General features: G+C 39.5%; 1 protein-coding gene across 2 annotated transcripts in view; it reads right to left on the minus strand.

Moving 5' to 3' along the window:
- The window catches only part of LOC135477519 (polypeptide N-acetylgalactosaminyltransferase 5-like), a 94,332-nt gene extending 87,624 nt beyond the window's left edge, over window positions 1-6,708 (minus strand). For both annotated transcript variants that reach the window (XM_064757654.1, XM_064757653.1), the window contains exon 1: window positions 6,100-6,708. The gene's annotated coding sequence lies outside the window, so the exon portion shown is untranslated. The remainder of the gene's footprint in view (window positions 1-6,099) is intronic.
- Between the last annotated feature and the right edge of the window lie 8,979 nt (window positions 6,709-15,687).

Below are 15,687 nucleotides of genomic sequence, written 5' to 3' on the forward strand. Positions count from 1 at the left end.
ACATCGAGGTGGTTGCTCTAACCATTATGCCACGGAAACCTTCATTTAATCATTGTAAAACCTAGGAATATGTAACAAATAACATAATAGTTCATATGACTGAATGTACATGCATACACTTATTCCCTAAAACAATTTGCTAAATGTTTATCTGTTACCGGTCAAACTCCCTGGTGTCCTGGTGCACATGTATGAATCAAGCTCCTAACCCTGCATTACCATGAAATGTCTACGACAAACACTGCGCACCTGTACACTTCCATACATGTACAAGTGTGTTTCTGGGAAAGTGTTACAGTATATGACACAGGTACATGTATTTGTACTTATTATATACACTTTCTTGAACAATTAAGGCTATTACAATGTCTTGTTAGGAATCATATAATCTGTTTGTTATACATACGATATGTAGACAACAGACTCAGCCCATCCATAACTCCTCTCCCTTCCACTTCACCCTATCCTGGTCTCTCCACCCTGATGTACAACAATCTCAAAGTTTACTAAGGTTATATAGACACACAGTTACCATGTACTTAGTATCCCCAGGAAATCAGGCTACATGTACATTTGCAGATCTACATGTGTATACAGGCTAGCTTTGTTGGCACAACTTCTCCACAAAACTGACATTTCTGCTGACACATGCTGACATCCCTGTACCTATTCCTGCCCTAAACAGAAGGATGCTTCTAACACCAACATTTACACAGCACCCTCTCCTTGCACTCCCCCAGAGGTACATGTTGTCCAGGTGATGGAATCGCAGCTTACGGCAGGAGATATTGGGCAGGTCAACGTCATATATAAATGAATGTCTGGTGTCTCACTCAATAACAATACCTTACACACCGGCATGGCTTCTATCATCACTCAATTACATGTAAGTATAGTAAGGCTACAGCCTGAGTGTGCAAACATATCTGACACATAAAGTATGCACTTTATGTGTATAGAGAACAATAATTATCAGTCCATATCTACATGTAAAAGCTACATGTAGCTCTCCCAAATACCTGTCTAGAAACATTAGGCAACAATTAGAAACATTTTTTTTTGGGGTGTTTCACCGGCAAGCCATCACCAAAAAAAAAAAAAAAATTCAAAATCCAGTTTCACGCAAGAATGTTTCACTTGTATGACAGCGGCCAGCATTATGGTGGGAGGAAAGAGGAAACCAGACAGAGTCTGTGGGAAACCCACAAGCATCTACACCTTATCTGGAGGTGTCCGACTAGAGTGGAATCCAGCATGAGCTAGACTTGAACTCTCTGCAATGCAGTGGTAAGAGGCTTTTGAGTCATTATGCTGTATTAGCATGCTATCCACTAGGTCCTGGAAGCCCCTAAGAAAAAAACTGGTCCTTAAAAAGTGCCTAAACATGTACAATAACATGACCAATGTTGTTACTGCTGTGTTTTAATATATATTCATTCTTATTAAAAATTATGTCCCACCACAATTTATTTCCCTTAAAATTACACCATGCAATGTGTCATTATTTCTGGACAAATGCGTCTAGGAGTTTTGGAAATCATTTTCAAACTGACTACATCTGATTGTAATATTAGCATATTACATAATGGGGATGACATAAGGATAAGAACACATATTTACATGTTTATTAAGATAAATCATTAAGTCTCTTAAACTTTTTTATCTGTATGCAGGTTTGATTATATCTTGCCATGCATTATGTATTACATGCACATTATATGAACCATTATGCCAGAAATGGAGTTTTCCTTCTAGATATGCACACTCAAGCTAAAGTCTACAGGTCTATGCTAAAGTACAATGTATCCCGTAATTGAATCAGCTGCATGTAAACTCACCAACAAAGCCCTTTTAATGAACTGCCTATTCAGTAGGGTAAACAGATCCTCAAATATACTGGTGTTAAACTCAATCCACACCTGGGAAAATCCCAAATGAATCTATGACAGTTCAATGGATGTCCACATGAACAGGTACATGTATATGCAGTGTGAATATGAAAAGATGATCAGGTACATGAATACTGCTCAATAATATTACAAGCTCTGACTGACTGACAGGACTTCCTGCGGGTAATGTGACAGGCTTTGTCAAACCGAAACACACACACACACACACACACACACACACACACACACACGCCTCACGCACATGGATAAGGGCTATTCAAGACAACGCCCAATGATGAGCCAACAGCTTGTCGTATGTTTTGTACAGTGACCTTGATAAGCTTCCAAAATCTGTTACATGCTTTCATACTAACTAATAACTGACTTTCAGGATATTCTGTATTTGACTTAAAAGTTCACCACGACTAAGTGGCCCATCTCACTTCATTCTGAATGTTTTATGCAACTTAAAAAAAATAGTTTTCGTTTTAAGGTAGGTTAGAAATGTACAAGGATGATATCTTACTGGAATAATATGAGTTTTAGCAGCAGAGGTGTTACTCTATGGTCTTTATTTTCTTTTAAAATGCTTTTTTTTTCAGCCAAATTTTTAGGGCCTTTACAATATGTACATATATGAGTGCGATATTAACCTGTACATAGTGTGCCTACATGGCAGTGCTTTACAAGCACCTGCTGGTAACTACGCCAGTACATATGTTTGTAACCAAGGCTTAAACCAGGATGTACAGTTGGGATGACTTATCGCTAAATGCCCGCATGACATCTCAACTTATTGTGCGCATGTACCTGGTGCTTAACCACATATTAATATTTATATATTGACATTTTTTCATTTATTTGATTTGTGTTTAATGAAAGCAGGTGTCAGGTTTCTGGGCTGAAGAAACTGAACACACAGTAATACATGATCTCTACATGTGTACTTAAGTGTAAGTGTAGGCCATGGAAACACAGTAGAACATAATTACATGCATGTGAATGTCCCAAAGGTATGTCTTCTGTGTACATTGTATACTGTACATGTACATTCATACATGTACATACAAGGAGTATTCTTTTTTTTTCTCACATGGTCAGCCCATCTAATAGATAACATATTCATATCTTCACTTTTCTAAAAGGCTGGTAAAGAAATGTAATATACTTTCCACACTGCTAATATCTGTCCCACATTGTTGCAGACTAAGGGTAGGTATAATTGAAGCCTAATAATACTTCATCCATGTACCTCACCCATTCACCACTGTAGCATACACATGTACTGTACCTCACCCATTCACCACTGTAGCATACACATGTACTGTACCTCACCCATTCACCACTGTAGCATACACATGTACTGTACCTCATCCATTCACCACTGTAGCATACACATGTACTGTACCTCACCCATTCACCACTGCAGCATACACATGTACTGTACCTCACCCATTCACCACTGTAGCATACACATGTACTGTACCTCACCCATTCACCACTGTAGCATACACATGTACTGTACCTCACCCATTCACCACTGTAGCATACACATGTACTGTACCTCACCCATTCACCACTGTAGCATACACATGTACTGTACCTCATCCATTCACCACTGTAGCATGCACATGTACTGTACCTCACCCATTCACCACTGTAGCATACACATGTACTGTACCTCACCCATTCACCACTGTAGCATACACATGTACTGTACCTCATCCATTCACCACTGTAGCATACACATGTACTGTACCTCATCCATTCACCACTGTAGCATACACATGTACTGTACCTCACCCATTCACCACTGTAGCATACACATGTACTGTACCTCACCCATTCACCACTGTAGCATACACATGTACTGTACCTCATCCATTCACCACTGTAGCATACACATGCACTGAACCTCACCCATTCACCACTGTAGCATACACATGTACTGTACCTCATCCATTCACCACTGTAGCATACACATGTACTGTAACTCACCCATTCATCACTGTAGCATACACATGTACTGTACCTCACCCATTCACCACTGCAGCATACACATGTACTGTAACTCACCTATTCACCACTGTAGCATACACATGTACTGTACCTCACCCATTCACCACTGCAGCATACACATGTACTGTACCTCACCCATTCACCACTGTAGCATACACATGTACTGTACTTCACCCATTCACCACTGTAGCACACACATGTACTGTACCTCACCTATTCACCACTGTCGCATACACATGTACTGTACCTCACCCATTCACCACAGTAGCACACACATGTACTGTACCTCATCCATTCACCACTGTAGCATACACATGTGCTGTACCTCATCCATTCACCACCGTAGCATACACATGTACTGTACTTCACCCATTTACCACTGTAGCATACACATGTACTGTACCTCATCCATTCACCACTGTAGCATACACATGTACTGTACTTCACCCATTCACCACTGCAGCATACACATGCACTATATAAGTGGGCCAAAAAAATTGCCACATCCCTATGGTGTATTCTTTTTCTCTCTCCTTTAACAAAAACTGGGGAAACAATGCCTGTGTCCACAGTATAAAATGAAAAGTTTATACAAACCACAAATATTAATAAACCACAGCCATATATGTATTACCATAGCCATCTTCAACAATCAAACAGAAGTGCATTCCTAATCAAAATGATCATGATCTACAGTTACCCTATTTCTTCTAATTTTGGAACACCTAGTCTGCTCATGTTAGCTAATATATATGTAATTCTAGCAGGAATATTGGCTTTCTTTTTTTTTCTCACATGGTTAGACCATCTAATGGACAACATACTCTTTACTTTTCCAAAAGGCTGGTAAAGAAATGTAATATTCTACTTTCAACACTCCTAACATCTGTCCCAAAATTTTAGGCAAATTAGGGTAATATGAGGATACCATTGGTACACACAAGTGAGCAGTGAATGGTCCCCTCTATTATGAACACACTCAATGACAATGGTATCAGTGGAGAAGTGATTATAAACAACAGCTGTCAGTCATGACACATGGTCCTCCTCCTCCAAAATCACTTGCATGCATGGACATGTAAACATCTACTGTAACATCCTGGTGTTAAAACAAGAGACAATCACAGGAACAAAGTACATGTATTTAGCTAATAACTAGATTGTCTGAATTAATTCCACTGGTCATACTGTACATGTCTATTTTAGCTAATACATGTACCTAGATTGTCTGAAATAATTCCACTGGTCATACTGTACATGTATATTTTAGCTAATACATGTACCTAGATTGTCTGAAATAATTCCACTGGTCATACTGTACATGTATATTTTAGCTAATACATGTACCTAGATTGTCTGAAATAATTCCACTGGTCATACTGTACATGTCTATTTTAGCTAATACATGTACCTAGATTGTCTGAAATAATTCCACTGGTCATACTGTACATGTATATTTTAGCTAATACATGTACCTAGATTGTCTGAAATAATTCCACTGGTCATACTGTACATGTATATTTTAGCTAATACATGTACCTAGATTGTCTGAAATAATTCCACTGGTCATACTGTACATGTCTATTTTAGCTAATGACTGAGATTGTCTGAAATAATTCTACTGGCCATACTCATCACATGTACGTACTGTACAAAAATTTCACAGGTATTGTATGTATAAACTTTAGTATTTTTGATGTGACACACACATTATTTTGACTCTGACTGATTCTTCCACCTTATAGGACCATGTATAGAGTATTTTTCTGATGATTAATTAATGTCATCAGAAAAATGTTAAGTGTGGTATTGAAAGTATCATATTAAAGCATTTTTGTGCTTCTGAAAGTTCCTTTTTACATTAACACCGCATTAGATGAAATATAGTATTTACAAGTACAAATTTGTTACCTTTAATAATTTCTGACTTGTACATGTTATATTAACCACCTTGTGTGGTGCAGTAGTGTGGTTCATTAAACTGACTTAGTGTACATTGTACATCAACCTGATATATATAAACTAGAAACTTTTATCTGACTTACAGGTGTGTACATGCATGTTTTAAGAACTGACACAGGTAATACATGTACTTGTGCTTCACAGTACACAACTGTACACATTTCTGTCTAAAAATACACACATATCTAAATACATGTATAATGAAAAACGAGGCCAAGTTCAGACCTACCTGAATTCCCAGAAGTTGCTTTTCCCCATAGGTCTGTACATGTAACAGTACAGAGGCAGTAACATGTATGGAAAGTAGCACTGTTCACTCAACTACTCTTCCACAAAAAAAAAGCTCAGTCTCTTGACACATGTAAGATATCCAACCTGAAGATGACCGTCCTTGGCTCTCAGGTGAAAGCACCTCTCCCTTAAAGAGAGGAAAAATCCAGCTTTGACCCCTTTAGCTGTATGAATCAGCCAACTAGCGAGCCCAAGGCCACCAGAAACTGAATGCCCCAGTGGGGTGGAAAGTTTTGCTCCAGTTAATCAGCTGACTGACTGTGCCCCTTGCCTACAATAGGGTACAGTACACCACATTTCACAGCTAACTGTTCTGCTGTCATGGGGAGGGTGTGTGTGTGAGTGGAATCCACGTGGCAGCACAGATATCACCCTGGGCACGCCCACCTATCAAACAAGACTTCAGAAGTCTGTCTAAACAGCCCAGACCTCAGGGCCACTCAACTTGCTCTGAGAGTTTCAAGTCAGCCTGAGGTTTTTATCTCCTGGCCTAAAACTAGGTCTGAGCCCTGCTTGCCTGTATAGTGTTGTGAACAGCTCAGCCAGTTGTGAGTTGAACTGGTACATCAGGACCTGCAGTAGGACGAGGTCTGTAACTCACCATGTATATCAACACCTCACTGTCTCTATGTACTACAGTGACATGGGCCACAAAGTCAGCACTCACAGCCAAAGCCTCTGTGTTTGTATGAAGATAAAAGAGCCCCCTATAAAACACACCTCTCCTGCCTCTGGATCTGCAGGCAACTCCTCTTCAGCCTTACAGCTACTATTAAGGCCACATTCAACTTGTGCACTCTCCACAGCAGAGGCACTGTGTCCAGCCCTTCAAGGAACAGCTCTGATGAGGAGATCAGGGCAGTGGCTGGAATGCCATCCCTCAGAACTCTCTGTTTGATCTCGGAGAGGTCTGTCCCTTGCTGCTCGGAGACACAAGGCACCGCTGTCACGCAGAAGCTATACTATTGATCAAGGCGCGCTTTACGAGCCCATGCAGTCTCCGCAAGCTCCCCTCCTTTGTCCCTTTAACTCGTCGCTCATTTGTCTCCGCTCTCATCCTTGCAATGCCAACAACCACTTAAGGCCGATGTTAATGTTTTTGTAAATCGGCTACCTGTGAGCCGCATGTGGGGCTTCCAGCAGTCTTAACCAATTAAACTCCACAGCCTTTCACAACACAAATGGCTTTTCAATTTCAAGCAACTTTCTCTCTGTTCCTAATTTCAGTCATTCAAAATTCATTTTCTTTTTTATTTTTCTCTCTTTCTCAAATTACCTTTACAACTTCTTTGTATGTCTTCATTTTTATTCGGCCTTTTGCTGAGCTTCAAAACTTTAAAAAGTTTTCGTCAAGTTTGTTATTTAACCTGTTGCACAAATGTCTTGAATCTTTCTCAAGTTGTCACACTTATTTTATTTTGACACATTAGTTCACAACAGAATTTACTTCTTTCACAATATCAGTTGCCCTAAATGTTAAAATGAAGTATTGCACTTCACACAAACTTTAGTCGTTTTTAAGTAACACATTTTTCTTGATTCTGATTGATTCTTCCACCTTAATTAGATGGCCAGTTAATAGTTTTTTGAAGTTTGATTAATTTCTTATCTCAAAATCTTAGGTGTGAGCATCAAAAGTATCATTTTAAGGTCATTATGCTCCTGAAAGTGTATTTTTACATTCCAAATTTTACTAGTTAGTGAAGTACTAAAAGATCATTGAAAACTGTCTTTGTAAGTACTTATACTTACTTATACTTTCACAGAATTAAATGCAGTCAAACATTTGGATGTAAAGTGGGCCTAATTAATGACTTATTACATATGTCACACATACAGAACCAAATGTTTGGCCTGCGAAGTGGGCCTAATGGCTTATATAAAATGTATAAATAACATATATGTCACACATACCATTTAGCATCAAGAAAAAGATCATTGAGAACTGTTTTTATAAAAAGTTATATATTTTCAAGGAGTTAACTAGAGTGAAGATCGTAATGGGACCTAATGTAACATATCTCACTGCTCACATGCAGCTAACACCTGAATAATAATGACAGACTTTGCTGATCTTGCACCTGTATATACTTCTTACATAATTCTTAAGGCTGATAAAATAATTCAACCTCAAATTTCATCCATGACTGATTCATCATTTTGCCAGATTTTGTAAGTTCTACTGATCTTTAAGCAAAGGTGTTTTGAGGGTTGTATGGAATTAAGATGATACTCAGGTACTGGGAAAAATAATTATCATGTTTGATTTGCCTCTAAAATATTCAGCTTTTAGGGAGATTTTTTAGGTCAAGTACTGTAATTTACAAGAGTTAAGTTTTTTTGAATTTTAAGCGTAGCCTTCTCAGGGCATTTAGATGCTGCTCTTGTGAATGAATGCCTGCATCATTTATTTATTTATTTATCTGATTGAAGTATTACGCTGTACTCAAGAATATTTCACTTATACGACGGCGGCCAGCATTATGGTGGGAGGAAACCGGGCAGAGCCGGAGGAAACACACAGTCATCCACAGGTTGCTGGCAGACCTTCCCACATACGGCAAGCCAGCAGAGGAAGCCAGCATTAGCTGGACTTGAACTCACAGCAACCTCATTGGTGGGAGGCTTCTGGGTCCTTAGCGCACTAACCAACTGAGCCACGGAGGCCCCGCCCACATCATGGGGGGTGTTCCAGTCAGGCCAAGGTGAGTTAAAGTGGTCAGATACATGTATAGCATTTGACAGGTAAGTCAGATTTGTAGAAACATGCAAAGACTCTCGGTGGATAATCTACCTGAACATGTCCGTCATTCCACCATCAAAGTACAGAAAGGTGGGGAGAGGATCCACATAAGCTTGCCTGATCCCAATCTCACCCCCAAATACTGTAAATCTTCTAAAACTAATGATTATCGCTAAATTGCTCTTTACGATCCTACCAAGATTAGAATTGTAAAGTTTTGTGAGAGATAACACACAGAACATTATTTAAAAAGCAACTTAAGACTTAAAAGACATACACAGCAAGTGCTAAGGAAACTGTGGTTGGTACATTGTTCTGCAGTAAAGATCGAATCGGTGTACAAATTTTGAGTGAGTGAGTGAGTGCTTGGGGTTTAACGTCGTACTCAACAATTTTTCAGTCATATGACGACGAAGGAATCATTAGGGTGCATGCACGTGTAATGTGCCTCCTTGTTGCAGGACGGATTTCCACCGCTCTTTTATTTAGTGCTGCATCACTGAGACGACTTACCGAAGGCAAGTAAGACGCCCCGCCCGAGCCATTATACTGATACGGGTCAACCAGTCGTTGCACTATCCCCTTCATGCTGAACGCCAAGCGAGGAAGTTACAACTTCCTCTTTTAAAGTCTTAGGTGTGACTCGACCAAGGATTGATCCTGGATCTACCGGTCCCGAAGCGGACACTCTACCAACTGTGCTATCCGGGCCGGTCTACAAATTTTGAATTTCCTTGAGAGAAAACATTATAATTAATGTAGCTGTGTTTGAATTTTTGACATAAGTCTTATGAGGTTTGATACTGTTAACATGGGCCCAGCTTTTTTACACCTGGCTTTATGTTGGTAAAGAAACGGGGAATTAGGCAATATGTCCAATCGGCTGAGTGCTGTGACAGCGGACTGATTCTCCCCTTACTCTCTGAAAGGTTCCCTATCCAACAGGAAGGCGACATCCCATTTCCATGTTAGATTTGATCAAGGTAGGGATGAATGAATGATTATGGCTTAGTGCCACATCAGCAATTCTTCATCCATACTGTGGCAAGATCAAGATAGCTAGAGAAGAATACATCTACATGTATATACAGACCATGCATGTACAGTATACATGTATGAGTCAGCTATAACTGGTAATGTGGTCACATAATGTATACATGTATGTACATACAGCTTATCACCATGGCTTAAAGAAGGTCTGGCAGCAACCTGCGGATGGTCATGGGTTTCCCCTGGGCTCTGCCTGGTTTCTACCCACCATAATGCTGGCCGCTGTCGTATAAGTGAAATATTCTTGAGTAAGGCGTGAAGCACCAATCAAATAAATAAATATAAGTGAAATATTCTTGAGTACGGTGTAAAACACCAATCAAACAAAATAAATAAATAACCATGGCTTGAATGGCCTTAGCATTATAATTCTGAACAACTATTGTCCAGCCACCATACGCCAGTACATACCAGTACATATATGCACATATGCCAGCTAGATCACATGTTGGATGACTACACGTACATGTAGGTTGAATAATAATACCTGACATGTTCAGCGGTAATGTCTGGCAATATCTGACATCTTGAGCAGTAATGTCTGGCAATATCTGACATAGTGAATGGCAATATCTGGCAATGTCTGGCAATATTTGACATGGTGAATGGCAATATCTGACATCTTGAGCAGTAATGTCTGGTAATATCTGACATCTTGAGCAGTAATGTCTGGTAATATCTGACATCTTGAGCAGTAATGTCTGGCAATATCTGACATGCTGAGCAGTAATGTCTGGCAATATCTGACATGGTGAATGGCAATATCTGGCAATATCTGACATCTGAAGCGGTAATGTCTGGCAATATCTGACATGGTCAGTGGTAATGTCTGGCAATATCTGACAAGCTGAGCAGTAATGTCTGGCAATATCTGACATGGTGAATGGCAATATCTGGCAATGTCTGACATGGTGAATGGCAATATCTGACATGTTGAGCAGTAATTTCTGGTAATATCTGACATCTTGAGTGGTAATGTCTGGCAATATCTGACATGGTGAATGGCAATATCTGGCAATGTCTGACATGGTGAATGGCAATATCTGACATGTTGAGCAATAATTTCTGGTAATATCTGACATCTTGAGCAGTAATGTCTGGCAATATCTTGACATGGTGAGCTGTAATGCCTGGCAATATCTGACATGGTGAATGGCAATATCTGGGAATATCTGACATGTTGAGAGGTAATGTCTGGCAATATCTGACATGTTGAGCGGTAATGTCTGATAATATCTGACATGTTGAACAGTAATGTCTGGTAATATCTGACAAGTTGAACAGTAATATCTGGCAATATCTGGCATGGTGAATGGCAATATCTGGCAATGTCTGGCAATATCTGACATGGTGAATGGCAATATCTGGCAATATCTGACATGGTGAGCTGTAATGCCTGGCAATATCTGACATGGTGAATGGCAATATCTGGGAATATCTGACATGTTGAGAGGTAATGTCTGGCAATATCTGACATGTTGAGCGGTAATGTCTGGCAATATCTGACATGTTGAGCGGTAATGTCTGGCAATATCTGACATGTTCAGTGGTAATGTCTGGCAATATCTCACATGTTGAATGGCAACATATGGAATTATTACATAGCTATAAATGTGGTCCAATGAAATCAGTCATATAGTACCACGTGACCGTCCTGTACTTGGGAGTGATATTGGATCCCGGAGAGCCATGTTATTTTTATATTATACGGTAGCAATTAAGGGAGATAACTTTGTATGCTAAACCATTTGGGGGCGCTGCAGTGTGTATTATTGTTTTTTCCCCATATTTCTGCAAAAACAGATGAAGTTGAAAAGTTGAGGTCAGTAATAAATTTCTTTATTGGTTGATTTTCAAATTTTGCCAAATACTATTGCAAAGATCAAAAGTGACTTAGGGATATTCAAGTGACAAGAGCAGACTACCCAACAAGAATAGGGAGACCAAAAACTTCCTCCATTACAGGGCAGCTACACCTGTAAGTGTGGCTCTTCGGTTGTTATTTGTTTGGCGTCTTCTGAAATACAGATTTTCAACACAACAGGACTTCCACAATACCATTCCATAATGTAAAAAACACTTTACAATAAACTAATAACATCTGACATGTTGAATGGTGATATCTGACAGGTTGAATGGCATATCTGACATGTCGAATGGTAATATCTGATTTGTTGATTGGCAATTAATTTATCTCACATGTTGAATGGCCTTATGTCCCTCACACTAAATGGCAATATCCCACATGTTCAACGGCAATATCCCACATGTTCAACGGCAATATCTCACATGTTCAGTGGCAATATCTCACATGTTCAGTGGCAATATGTCCCTCACATAAAATGGCAATATCCACATGTTCATTGGCAATATCCCATATGTTCACCAGCAATATCCCACATGTTCAATGGCAATATCTCACATGTTGAATGGCAACATCCTACATGTTCAATGGCAATATCCCACATGTTCAATGGAAACATCCTACATGTTCAATGGCAATATCCCACATGTTCAAGGGTATATCCCACCTGATACAAGCTGACAATATAACTGACTTCTTGGACATGAAATATCAAGATCCGATGTGATAGTAGACTCTGAAGTTATATACATTTATCTGGGGTTGAGCCCTTTGATATTTGACAGTGTAAAATGTTGATTTAAAATCCCAATTTGTTTGAGGGTTAAGATTTTATATCAATATTATTCCCAACAAACGCTATATATCCACTGTACTGTATACATGTACACCGGAATGGTGTTTTCCTGTAGAAGACCTATCTCAATGCCAATTTCCTTATGATGCTATCTCACTGGAATATCATGCTGAGGACACCACCGGGAACAGTATGCTGACACCAGATCAACTTGCACTATGCACCTCTTGTGCACAATGCTAATTAAATACATGTATTACGGATCACCTACAAAAAGAACTTGACACGGACTTCTTTAATATAGCCATAAAAGTCATAGCCACTAGTCATTACACTTCACTTCTGTCCGTGTCCTTTCAATGCTTCACTTGCCTTCTTTTTTTTAAAGAGAGCCTGCAGATTTCAGAAGGCTGTCACATCGATGGTTAACATTGCTCAAATGACTTGCCCAGCACTCTACTATTGGAAGTCATCCTCATGAAGAAATCTGCTGAACTCTAATGGTACGTGTACATATTTTATTGGGGACTTCAAAAGGGCTTCAAATGGATTTCAAAATCGACTTTTGTGGCTAGGGACAAAAGTGTAAGCTCTAGGAGGCTTCAGTCGGACACAACCGAGATCCGCTCACAACCAAGGAGTCTGATCACAACCAAAAGTCTAGAACCCTTTTGATCTAGCATGTGAAATGGGTATTCTACCTAAGAAAATTGATATGTTCCAGTATACATAAGGAAATCATCAAAACCTGGGACAAGCTCTTCTCAGTCAAAAGTACACATGGGAAGTTTGTGGCAGTTAGAAACTACACATTAATGTATTTGGAGGTACATGTTCACATGGGAAGTTTGTGGCAGTTAGGAACTACACATTAATGTATTTGGAGGTACATGTTCACATGGGAAGTTTGTGGCAGTTAGGAACTACACATTAATGTATTTGGAGGTACATGTTCACATGGGAAGTCTGTGGCGGTTAGGAACTACACATTCATGTATTTGGAGGTACATGTTCACATGGGAAGTTGACCTTGGTTGACCGCTGGTGTACGAATGTTTGTTTTGACACATCAACTCTTAGACCCATTGGATGGAGAACAATGGAGGACACCAGAGTGGAATAAAAATTACATCTGCCTGGGTATTTGGGGGTTTCTTTTTAAAGCTTGACATTGCATATTTTTGGACTGGATTCCCAACTACTTCTTTTCTTCCTCTAACAGGACATTTTGTATCAGTGCGGCCTTGTCTCGGGGAAAGAAGAAAAACAGGGGAAAAAATGCTGAATGATGCATACCTTGACTTTTGAAGCTGGCAGATAATGCAGGTTGCCTGCCAGCATGAATTTAGGGAAACTGCAGCAAGTAAACAATATGCCTGGGGACTGACTCAGGCTTACACATTGAACAGATGTCCCTTGTCTCCAGCCGCGCTGCAATGGTGAAAAACATCATGTGAAGACGCACCTAAAGGATTGGGGTTGTAATGCCGGAGCACGCACAATGACGATGCATCATGACACTGATCCAGGCTGCAGCTAAACATGGGAAATTTGTCACCATTAAATGGACCCCAGGGGATTTTCACAAAATTCAGCTGCCTCAAAGAAATGTCTGCTGACGTCCTAGCTAATATCTAACACCCTCGCTATATGAAGAAAATTTCAAGCACTTATTTCTGTTTGGTTGATTGTTTTTAAGCCATATACAGTATACGCAAACTCACAAATACATGTGCTCAATTTTACATGAGGGTGATAATCATAAGGTTTAAAACCTACTTTTCATTGACAGTTGTGTAATGCCATAAATACATTGTTTATGATAGTGGCCACTGGCCTAGTGTAAATTCTGCTTTTAACTAATGCTGCTTCATTGAGACGTCTTATGGAAGGCAAGTAAGCCAGCCTGCCCGAGCCTTTTACTGATACGGGTCAACCAGTCATTGTACTATCCCCTTCATACTGAACGCAAAGTGAGGAAGTTACAACTTCCTCATTTAAGGTCATACGTGTGACTTGATCCAGGATTGACCCATTGATGCATTAACAACCAATGAGATCATATATCTGTGAATTCAAGATATGTGCTTCCTACTGTCCCTTACTCTCAACATAAAGCATAGAGATTTCTACCGGCCCCGATAGCTCAGTTGGTAGAATGTCCACCTCGTGAGTGGTGGATCCAGGGTCAATCCTGAGTTGGGTCACACCTAAGATCTTAAAAGAGGAACTTGTAACTTCCTCGCTTGGAGTTCAGCATTAAGGGGATAGTGCAACGACTGGTCGACCCATATCAGTATAATGGCTTGGGTCGGGTGGCTTATTTATTTATTTATTTATTATTTGACTGGATTTTTTACACCGTACTCAAGAATATTTCACTTTTACTAAGCGATATTTCACTGGACGACAGCCAGCATAATGGTGGGTGGAAACTGTGCAGAGCCCACGACTATCCGCAGGATGCTGACAGACCTTCCCAATTACAGCATGTGAGGCCTTCAGTACAATTTTTTCGCAAACTTGGGGGCGGGTATGCAAAGAAAAATGTACATATGTACTGTAAAGCCTTTAAATTGATACTTTTGATGCCAACACTTAAGCTTTTCAGTTAAGACATTAATCAAATCTGAATTGACAAAAACTCTCTAAGTGGCCCTTGGTAATCTAAAGCTGGATGAATCAATCAGCTAGAATCAAGCAAAATGTGTCACCTGAAAAATGATGAGCTAAGGCCAATTACAGTAACGACTCAAATGGGTTGCAGTGTAATTTAAGGCTTCAGTACTAACTAGGAAATAAGACACGTGTAGTAATTGATTGATCAGATTATCAGTAAGATTAAATCAACTACCGAGAAGCATTTAATATGCAGTTGGTTGTAGTCACTGCTTATTAAGATCTTAAACCTGTGCGGAATAAAATTAGCAACCAAATCAGTAATCTATTCTGAGTCAATTAATTAACACAGTCACCTACATATGTTACCTACATATATGTAAGTATATAAAATCATCATAGATCTTTGTGATTATATTACCTGGCCGTAACAGATTTTACAGACTCCTATCAA

Source organism: Liolophura sinensis, chromosome 11, assembly GCF_032854445.1.
Source record: "Liolophura sinensis isolate JHLJ2023 chromosome 11, CUHK_Ljap_v2, whole genome shotgun sequence".
Classification (NCBI taxonomy): domain Eukaryota; kingdom Metazoa; phylum Mollusca; class Polyplacophora; order Chitonida; family Chitonidae; genus Liolophura; species Liolophura sinensis.